Below are 11,286 nucleotides of genomic sequence, written 5' to 3' on the forward strand. Positions count from 1 at the left end.
GAAGTTGAGTGAAGCTATCTCCACTGAGTCAAGAGCATGATGATTTAGGAGTAATAACTGTTCCTGAATCTGGTGGTGTGAGTCCAAAGGCTCCTGTACCTTCTTCTTGATGGCACCAACAAGAAGAGAGCATGACCTGGCTGCTGGTGGTCCTTGATGATGCAGCTTTCCTGTGACAATCAAAAACACCAAAACACTAATTCCTTCTACCTACACCATATCCATATCTCTCAATCTTCCTTATATCCATGTACCTATCCAAACGTCTCTTAAAAGCATCTAATGTAGTTGCCTCTCCCTCATACCAGGCAACACATTCCAGCCTTCCACAACTTTCTGAGTAAAAAACTTACCCACACATCCCCACTGAACCTACCCCTCTCACCTTCAATGCATGCCCTCTAGTATTAGGCACTTCAATCCTGGAAGACACATACTCCGTCCACTCTGTCTAAGCTTCTCATAATCTTGTAATCCTCTATCAAGTCTCCCCTCAGCCTCCAATGCTCCAGAGAAAACAACCCAAGATTATCCAGCATTTTATGTTAGCACATGAACTCTAAACCAGGCAGCATCTTGATGAACCTCTTCTCTATCCTCCTCAGAGCCTCAACATCCTTCCTATAGTGAGGCAGCCAGAATTGTATGCAATACTCCAGATGTGGCCTAACCAGAATGTAATAAAATTGCAACTTAAAACTTTAGACGATTGCATGCTCCAAGTCTTCATTTTCATTGTAATATTCAAGATGATTGAGGAAACATTTGTAATTCCTAACTTGTTGAAGTAGTGAAATCATTCCATTTTCACTCCCAGCCATTTCAGGCATCTTCAAGCCTGAATGCTTGAAAGCACGGTGCGCAAAACAGTTCTAAATTGTCTTACAGCTTATTTTCCGCTAACTATCAGTGGCAAAAATCACTGCTTTTTGAACACAAATGCTCAAAATTGATGCTATTTAAAAACTGATCACTCTAACCTTTGTAGTGTCCAACATCCATGCAAGTGCACGCAACTAGCGCCAGTTGGAATCTGTTCGGCAGCAGTCTCCTGCCCCAATTAAGCGGCATGTTGTCCGAAGTAAAAGAATGGAATCCTGGTCATTTTCTCAATATCATTTTTTTCTTTAAGAGCTGTCCCAAATAAGTAGCTTCCCTGATTAACTGATGGCCCAGTTAAACAGAATCCACTGCAGATGAAAGAACATGCTGTCAAAGAAATAATTAAAGCCAGGACAATTTTGCAGTTGGCTTTACAACCAATTTCAATTTAGCTGTGCCTTGCTAAAACTGAAAGTTACTTCATTACTTCAATGCAGTTTTTTTAATAATAGAAAACACACAATTTAGCTGAACACAAAAGAAAATAAAAGCTAAGCAAAATTAAAACCTGAAAACTTCAAGACCCAAGAGATAAGATAGGTTTGATGCTCCCTCTAAAGGGTTAAACAAACTGTAGTCTTAAATTTACAACTAGTCCTTTGAAGGACAATGGCAGGAAATTCTTCTCTACACCAAAATGAAATGCAACTCTCTTCTCTAAAATTATATTAATTCAACATTTCAATCTAACTTCTTGGAAAAGTGTTGTAAGGGATATGGAACAAAATGGAATTGTGATGCAGATCTAATTCAATGACAGAACACTAACAAGAAAGGTCTCCCCAGGGTTTTGAGGGCTGCAAATAAATGGTCTTTTTGATTAAAAAAAATGCTGGTTTCCAAGCACTGGACTACATGTTTAATGACTAAAGATTAAATCATTTAACAACCACAGATGTGCATGGTTTAATCCTCTGAATTGCAGTCACAATTGAAATAAATGATGATTGCTGTGCTGTTTGTGGCAAAGATGCCACAGGTATCACTCATAGATGTCAAAATAACAGAAGCTCAATTCCAAACTACAGCCACTTTTCTTGTCTGGCTTCAGTATACTGGGAATATGTATAAGAGTACTTTTACTTGTACCTCTCAAAGCCCAACCCTATAACTCATCGTGAGAGGCAGAAACAGGTAGGGCTGGCCAACACAGCTCTAGTGAAGCTGTAGAGGCCAATCCCCTGTACAGTGGATACAATGGATTATAGAAACATTGATTAACTCCAATTATACCATCGACTTTGTGAGAGGAGGCTTATCAGGTGAGCACATGACCATAAAACCATAAGACATAGGAGCAGAATTGGGCCAACTGGCCCATCAAGTCTGCTCCGTCTTTCAATCATTGCTGATCCTTTTTTTTTGCCTCCTCAACCCCAATTCCCAGCCTTCTCCCCGTAACCTTTGATGCCATTTCCAATCAAGAACCTATCAATCTCTGCCTTAAATACAACCAACGATCTGGCCTCCACAGCTGCATGAGACAACAAATTCCACCAAGTCACCACCCTTTGGCTAAAGAAATTTCTCCGCATCTCTGTTTTGAAAGGGTGCCCCTCTATCTTGAGGATATGCCCACTTGTCCTAGAGACTCTCACCACAGGAAACATCCTTTCCACATCTACTCTGTCTAGGCCGGGGGTCGGCAACCCGCGGCTCCGGAGCCACATGTGGCTCTTTTACGTCTGTGCTGCGGCTCCCTGTTACTTTGGGAAATAATTGGTTGTGGCGACCCTTTTCCTGGCATATCCAAACCGACTCACAATTAGATAGCCTACGGGGGTTTGCGAGCACAGAGCTTTGGAGCCTCTGCGCCATGGGGGGCAGGTTGAGGGAGGCTTAAAAGTGAGGCTGAAGATTTCGAATAAGGTTTTTTCCTTCGACTGCAGTTACCGACTCCGTGTCGTAATTTTAGCGCTGCGTGTAGCACACCGCTACATGGTCAGTAATTAATTAAAATGTATTTTATGTTAGTTTGTTAGTTTTTGAAATGTAAATCTAAATTTGAAGATTATGGTGATCTTGTACAATCTAAATAAGATGTTGTGGCGACCCATTTCCTGACACATCCGAACCGGCTCACAATTAGCCAGCGTTCAGGCTAAGGGAGATAGCCTACGGGGGTTTGTGAGTACGTGTCTTTTGCAGCATCCGCGCCCATGGGGGGCGGGTTGAGGGAGGCTTAAAAGCAAGGCTGTTTAGTTCGAATAAAGCTATCTTTGACTGCAGTTTACTGACTGCGTGTAGCAACCGCTACGTGTTTTTATCGCTGGCTGTCCAGAGGGGAGGTGCTGAAACGCTTTGTCGCGTGTCTGGAAGAAGTGAAAACTTTCCTGGGCAGCAAAGGGCTCACCTTTCCTGAGCTGGAACAGCCAGAGTGGCTGGAAAAGCTACACTTCATGGTAGACATGACAGCGCACCTGAACACGCTGAACACAGCTCTTCAACGGGGTAAGGACGTACAGCCCTGCACATGTTGGAGGATGTTTTGGCATTCAAGCGCAAGTTGACGTTGCTTGCCAGAGATTTACAGAAAGGCACATTGTCTCACTTGCCCAATTTGAGAGAGTTCAAACAATGTCACGACATGATAAATTCGGAGTATTTACATTCTGCAATCATCGCAATGCAAACATCGTTTGGGAAACGCTTCTGTGAGTTCAGAGAGGAAAAAAACACATTATCCTTCCCGGTCACTCCCCTAAGCATCGATCCATCCCTACTGAATACGACTGCATTGTCAGGTGTGAGTCAACCTGAACAAGTATGATAAATATTTTAATTGCCTATTATTTTACGTATATTCATATGTTTTCATTGTTCAGTGAAATAGTCCTTTTATTTTTCAGGCTGACAGCTGGCTGATGTTATTTTTGATTTGCTGCTGGCGGCAAATTTAAGTTTGGCGTTTTTCATAAATACAAGAAGGACTCAAATAGACGTTGAGTATTTTACTTAAAAGTAACCTTTAACCTAACGTCTTTTTTTCGGAATTCAAAATGTTTCTGTTGCATGCAGAAATGTAATTTCGTTTTCTCTGCAGGAGTTCATCAATTTCATAAATGCAACACATTATAGTTTGTTTATACATAGCATAAAGGCAAAACAAAACGTTGTATGCAGTGTTATTTCATTTTAAATGTCAAACGGGTTTTGCGGCTCCCAGTGTTTTCTTTTCTGTGGGAAACGGGTCCAAGTGGCTCTTTCAGTGGTAAAGGTTGCTGACCCCTGGTCTAGGCCTTTCAACATTCAAAAGGTTTTAATGAGATTTCCATCATCCTTCTGAATTCCAGCAAGTACAGACCCAGAGCCATCAAACGTACCTCATATGATAATCCTTTCATTCCTGGAATCATCCTTGTGAACCTCCTCTGGACCCTCTTCAATGCCAGTACAACTTTGCTAAGATGAGGGGCCCAAAACTATTCACAATACTCAAGGTGAGGCCTCACCAGTGCCTTATAAAGACTCAGTATCATATCGTTGCTCTTGTGTTCTAGACCTCTTGAAATGAATGCTAAAATGGCATTTGCCTTCTTTACCAGCAACTCAACCTGCAAGTTAACCTTCAGGGTGTTCTGCACAAGGACTCCCAAATCATTTTGCATCTCAGATTTTTGGATTTTCTTCCCGTTTAGAAAGTATTCCGCACATTTATTTCTACTACCAAATTGCGTGACCATGCAATTTCCAGCACTCTAATTCACTTGCCACTTTTTTGCTCATTCTTCTAACCTAAGTCCTTCTGCATCCTACCTGTTTCCTCAACACTACCTGCCCCTCCACCAATCTTAATATCATCTGCAGATTTGGCAACAAAGCCATCTATTCCATTATCTAAATCATTGATATATAGTATAAAAAGAAGTGGTCCCAACACCGACCACGTTAGTCACTGACAGCCAACCAGAAAAGGATCCTTTTATTCCCACTCGCTGTCTCCTACCAATCAGTCAATGCTCTAACCATGTTAGTAACTGTAATACCATGGCCTAAATGTGTGGCACCATTCATCTCATGACGCACCTCAGGGCAAGTCATCAGTATCCTGCACAGCCAACAACTCTCATGTACCTCAGGTACCTGGAATGTGAGAAGCATATACAGGCAGGAAAATATACCATCATAGCAAATGAGATGAAAAGATACCAACTGTCAGCTCTTGGACTGACTGAGACAAGATGGATGTCATCTGGAGAGTCTAGACGGTCAGACAGAATAAGAACCATCTACTCAGGCCATCAAAGCAATGAGGCACCACATACAGAGGGTGTAGCCTTCACAAAGACACCAGAAGCAGGCGGAGCTGTGATCACACAGGAAGACATTGGGTCCAGAATCATCACTGCTAATTTTAAAAGCAAGCGCAAGAAAATACCAGCTCGAGTTATCCAATGTTGTGCACCAACAGGCAATGCTAATGAAGAAGACAAAGACGAGTTCTACAATGTACTCAGTGGAATAATCAGCAGAGGGAAGGAAAAAGACCTGATCATTCTCATGGGAGATTGTAATGCCAAAATAGGCAGGGATAACACAGGATACAAACAAGGGATGGGGAAACACGATCTCAGAGAAATGAACGAAAATGGGGAACAATTTGCTAAAATGTGCTAACTTCAAGCAATTTATTGGAAGAAGCTTATTCCCACACAAGGCAACATGAAGGTCACCAAACAAGGTAACAGAAAACCAGATCAACCATGTATGGATCTCAAAGAAGATTTGAAGATCACTCTATGATGGAAGGATGAAACATGGTGCAAATGCAGGATCAGCCCACCATCTTCTGATCGCCAAAGTACAGATGAAGCTAAAAAGAAGCTACATACTCCTGGATGAAGTACAATGTGAGCTACCAGAAAGGCAAAGAAACAGCTCAGAGATCTGCCCTCACACTTTCCAACAGCTTCCAGGCACCAGGAGATCTTGATATTGAAGGCAAATGTACTGCTGTCAAAGGGGCAATCAATGAAACTTGTGAAGAAGTGCTGGGGAAAAGGACATTTGAACATGAGGAATGGATTACACCAGGAACAAAAGGAGAACACTAAAAGAGAAAAATAATAGAAGCAGAACTAGGAAAGAGAAAGAGAAGGCGCAGACGGAATATGACAGAGTGCACAAGGAAGTAAGCAGAAACATCAAGGACAAGAGAGAATACATCAACACCCTCATGTCCAAAGCAGAAGAAACCTTCGAAAATGTGAAAATGAAAGAACTATACAATACTCACAAGAAACTAGTTGGCAAATTCAAGCAGCTCAACACCCAACTGAAGGATAAAGTTGGAAATGTGCTAATGAAAGGAGACAAACAGTTCCAATGTTGGGCACAGTACTTCAACTAACTTCTGAACAGACACCTCCTCCAGAATCTCCTTTAATTCCAGAAACACCATCAGACTTGAATATCAACTGTGCCAGGCCATCAAAGATGGAATTCATACAGGCAATCAAGACCTAAAGTCAGGAAAAGTAACTGGCCCAGATAGAATAACACCAAAGGTGTTGAAGTCAGACCGTAAATCTTGGGCAGATATCCTATACACTTCATTCTGCAATATCTGGGACAAAGAAAAGATGACACAAGTGGAAGGACAGTCACAATATCAAGCTTCCAAAGAAAAGTGACCTACAAGACCATAAAAACGACAGAGGTTTATCCTTAATGTCTGTGGTCAGGAAGGTGACAAGCAGAGTTAATCTGCAATGCCTTCAACAAGCTGTTGACACAACATTAAGGGTCCAGCAAGTAAGATTTAGTAAAGATCACTCCTGCACAGACCTGACACTTACCATAAGAATAATCAGAGAGGCAGACCGGGAACACGAGAGCGGAGAGAACACGCTCCAGCACCATGTCTGAGGAAGGAAAGTTATTCATCGGCAGCTTCAACTTTGAGACAGACGAGCAGGCGCTGGAGGAGGTGTTCTGCAGATCTCCGAGGTGCGTGTTATCAAGGACAGGGACACACAAACGTCCCATGGCTTCAGCTTCATCACCTTCGAGAACCCGGGTGATGCCCACAATGCAATGCAGGCGATGAACGGCAAGTCTCTGGATGGCCGCCAGATCCGGGTGGACCGCGCTGAGAAGACGGGAGGCGGAGGTGGCTACGGCAGAGGAGGACGAAGTTACGGCCGTGGGCGAGGCGGCGGATATGGTGCCCGGCAGTATGAAATGAGGGACAACCTCTACCGCCAAGATAACTACACCGGAGGCCGAGGCTCCTACAATTATGGAGGCCGCAGCACCTACCAGTGACTTACGTGTGTGTACCCGGCCTGAGACCGAGGCCCACTTCTCTCCCTCCCCCACCCTATACTTAACACCCTACTGAGGGAGGAGGAGCAGGGAGATGGAAGGTTCCTGTCCACGAGTCCCATCTCGCCATTACAGGACTGCCTCTGTTGGTGCCAAATGCCTCTCCCCTCTTAGGCTCCACTCGCTTTCCTGCTCCACCCCCTTCCTTTGTTCATCGCGAAGTTTTATAGCTTAAAAGTTCAGCCAGTTTGTAACTTAAAAGACATTTTTTTACTTTGAATTAACGCGGAGGAAGTTGTGGCGGGCGGTAGATGTGCGTAGTGACCCAGCGCCTCTGTGACGTTGAAGCAGTCTGGTCTCTTCTAATGGTGAAAATGTGTCGTTTGAGAAGCAAAATCCCACTTTCCGAAGCCTGGGTACTTTATTTACTTAAGACAAATTATTTTGATGGAAAGCTGAACACGTTCTGTATGAAATTCTTTGCAAAAGTGAGAAATTAAAAATGGAATTGAAAAAAAAAGAATAATCAGAGAACAGTCAATCGAATGAAATACTGCTCTCTACATCATCTTCATCAACTACAAGAAAACCTTCATTAGCTTAGACAGAAAAACCCTATGGAAACTTGTGAAATATTATGCAATACTATGAAAGATGATCAATATCATCAGGAACTCCTACAACAACATGTCATGCAAAGTCATCCGTGTGGGGAAACTGTCAAAAACCTTCAATGTCAACACTGGGGTGAACCAGGGATAACTGATGGCTCCTTTCCTGTTCCTGATGGCAATAGATGGGAATATGAAACAAACAAGTGAAAAGTGAAAAGAAATCTAGTGGACTATATGGCAGAAACGTGATGATAACTTACAGTAGAGATTGCAGATGACATCACCCTACTTTTTAGCTCTAACCAACAGATGCAAGAGAAGACAACATTCTTGACTGCTAAACACCATGCTGTGTCTAAGATAAATGTACCTAGAATGAACGTGATGAAGAAAAACTGCACCAGCAATAGACCCATAGTGATGATACAACCCTGGAAGAAGTGACTTCATTTGTCTATATTAGAAGCATTGCGAATAGAAATGGTGGAACAGATGAGGATGTCAAAGCCAGGATCAACAAGGCCAGAATAGTTTTCAACATGTTGAAGAAAGTGTGGACATCCAGAATCATATCAAGGAAGGCCAAAATCAGAATCGTCAACTCAGTTGTTAAAACAGTCTTCCTATCTGGCTCTGAAACCTAGGGAACAAAAAAGAAGACACGACAAAAACTGTAGGCTTTCATCAATCAGTGCCTGAGAAGGATCTTAAACATCAGATGAACTGACAAGCCAAACAACCAGGAAATGATAGAGATACAAATACGCAAATAGAAAAGAAGGTGGATTGACCATAACTTGAGAAAGTCAATGAGCAACATCACCAGACAGGTATTCAAATGGAATCCCCAAGGAAAGAGGAAAAAGGAACATCCAAACAACATTTGGAGGAGAGATACTGAAGCCAAAATTAAATGATGGGACACTCCTGGTCCACCCTCAAGAAACCGCTCAGAACAGAGGACAGTGGAGACAGCAGATCATCAATGACTTATGCTCTATGAAGGAGACATTTAGCTATGATACCTTATCACATATAAAAGATTGAGGCTGATATTTGCTGTTTAGCAATCTTGATCATTTTCATCAAGCTTGCTGAGTGCACGTCTGCAAACACCCCCTTTGCAAAGATCAGCAAAGAACGTTATTAATAAAAGATGTTAGAAGAGATTAGACCTTGACCTATGCTGGCTTGAAAGAGAACAGCTAAAAATCAATTCATGTTCAATTTAGTGAGTGCTCACCAAAAACCTGAGACATACATTTCTCCAGAGAAATTGGGAATCCACATTTTTGAATTGATCTTACAGTGGCAGCCTTGCAATCCATTCATCACTAATTATTTATTTAGAGCACATTAGCAGGCCCTTCCAGCTCACCAAACCCACACTGCCCAATTACATCTATGTAATCAATTGACCCATTAATCAATACGTCTTTGGGAAGTGGGAGGAAGCCCACGCAGTCATGAGGAGAATATACAAACACCTTACAGAGAGTGGCAGGAGTTGAACCCAGGTTGCTGGCACACCAAAGCGTTGTGCTAACTAATACACCACCATGCCACCCAAACTTGTATGTAACAAAATAAAGGAAAATAAGATTCTATTAACAAAGTACATATATGTCACCATTTTAAATCCTGAGATTCATTTTCTTGTAGGCATACTCAGCAAATCCATAGAATACCAACTATAATAGGATCACTGAAAGATCAACCAGAGTACAGGAGACAACAAACTGCAAACGCAAATGTAAATAAATAGCAATAAATAATGAGAACATGACAAAATAAGATAAAGTGTCCTTTAAATGAGATCATTGGTTGTTGGGAGCATTTCAATAATGGGGCAAGTGAGTATAGTTATCCTCTTTTATTCAAGAACATGATGGTTGAGGGATAGAAACTTCTTGAACCTGGTGATGTGAGTCCTGAGGCACTTGTACCTTCTGCCTGATAGCAGCAGCAAGAAGAGAGCATGGCCTGGGGGGTGGGGATCTCTGATGATGGATGCCGCTTTCCTATGACAGTGTTTCATGTAGATGTGCTCAGTGGTTGGGAGGGCTTTACCCGTGATGTATTGGGCCGAATCCACTACCTTTTGTAGGATTTTCCATTCAAAGGCATTGGTGTTTCCATACCAGGCCATGATGCAGCCAGTCAGCACACTCTCCGCTATACATCTACAGAAGTTTGTCAATGTTTTAGATGTCAGGCCTAATCTCTGCAGACTCCTGAGGAAAGAGAGATGCTGCCGTGCTTTCTTTGCAATTACATTTACTTGTTGGCTCCAGAACAGGTCCTCTGAAATAGAAACCCAGCAATTTAAAGTTGCTAATCCTCTCCACCTCCGATCCTTCATTGAGGACTGACTCATAGACCTCTGGTTTCCCTCTCCTGAAATCTATAATCAGTACCTTGGTCTTGCTGACATTGGTTGTTGTTATAACACCACTCAGAAAATTTTCTATTTCCCTTCTGGATGCTGATTCATCACCACCTTTGATTCAGCCAGTGCCAGTAGTGTGATCAGCAATTTCCACACTCTCTTCAGCAGCTTAAGATCAGACAAGTAGAATACTTAATTGCTCTAGATCTGGATGACAGATATATATTAAATTATTGGTTGTATGTGCATCAACAGAGCATACAAGACATATGTCTATAATTTACTACTGTAAAACATCCACTAAGCCTGTACTACACAAACTAAAAAAATATGTTGCCTCCCAGATGCCAGGTTCAAAAATGTCTCAGATTGGTTCCGAGCATTCTAAAAGCAGCTGGAATTCATGGTACATACTACTAACAGGGACATAGGCAAGGAAAGGCAGGAGATCCTGAAGAGAGAACATAGGGAGTCAGGTAGAAAGATGACATGCAGGACTACCAGTGTAATGATCTCTGGATTGTTGCCAATACCATGTGCCAGTGAGAGCATGAATTAGATGACTTGGCAAATGAATCAATGGCTGAGGAGCAGGGTTTCAGATTTCTGGATCATTGGGATCTTTTCTGGGGAAGGTATGACCTGTAAAAAAGGACAAGTTACAGATGATCCTGAGGGAAACCAGTAGCCTTGCAGGCAGATTTGCTTCTGCTGTTGGGGAAGGTTTAAACTAACTTGTCAGTGGAATGGGAAGTGGAGAGATAGGACACAGGACAGGGCAGCTGACATAAAAATATATGTGCTGTGCATCGAGACTGCGGGGAAGGACAGGCAAATGATAGGACAAAATTACAATCAGTAGGATGAGTTGAAGAGTAAAATTGGGGTAAATTCAAAAATCTCTGAAGGTTTTATAGTTGAATGCACACAGTATAAAGAATAAGGCAGATGATCTTGTAGGGTGGTAAGAGATTGGCAGATATGACATTGTGGATATCATTGAGTTGTTGCTGAAAGAAGATCATAGTTGCAGGCATAAAATCCAACTATTTTATGGATAGACAGGTAAGCAGATAGGGTGGGGTGTCTCTGTTGGTGAAAGATGAAATCAAATCCTTTGAAATAGATGACATT

At 42.2% G+C, this 11,286-nt stretch overlaps 1 pseudogene; it reads left to right on the plus strand.

Moving 5' to 3' along the window:
• Positions 1-6,710: 6,710 nt before the first annotated feature.
• On the plus strand, positions 6,711-7,149 carry LOC132393769 (cold-inducible RNA-binding protein B-like; annotated as a pseudogene).
• Positions 7,150-11,286: the final 4,137 nt, after the last annotated feature.

The sequence above is a fragment of the Hypanus sabinus genome, chromosome 5, assembly GCF_030144855.1.
Source record: "Hypanus sabinus isolate sHypSab1 chromosome 5, sHypSab1.hap1, whole genome shotgun sequence".
In the NCBI taxonomy this organism is placed as follows: domain Eukaryota; kingdom Metazoa; phylum Chordata; class Chondrichthyes; order Myliobatiformes; family Dasyatidae; genus Hypanus; species Hypanus sabinus.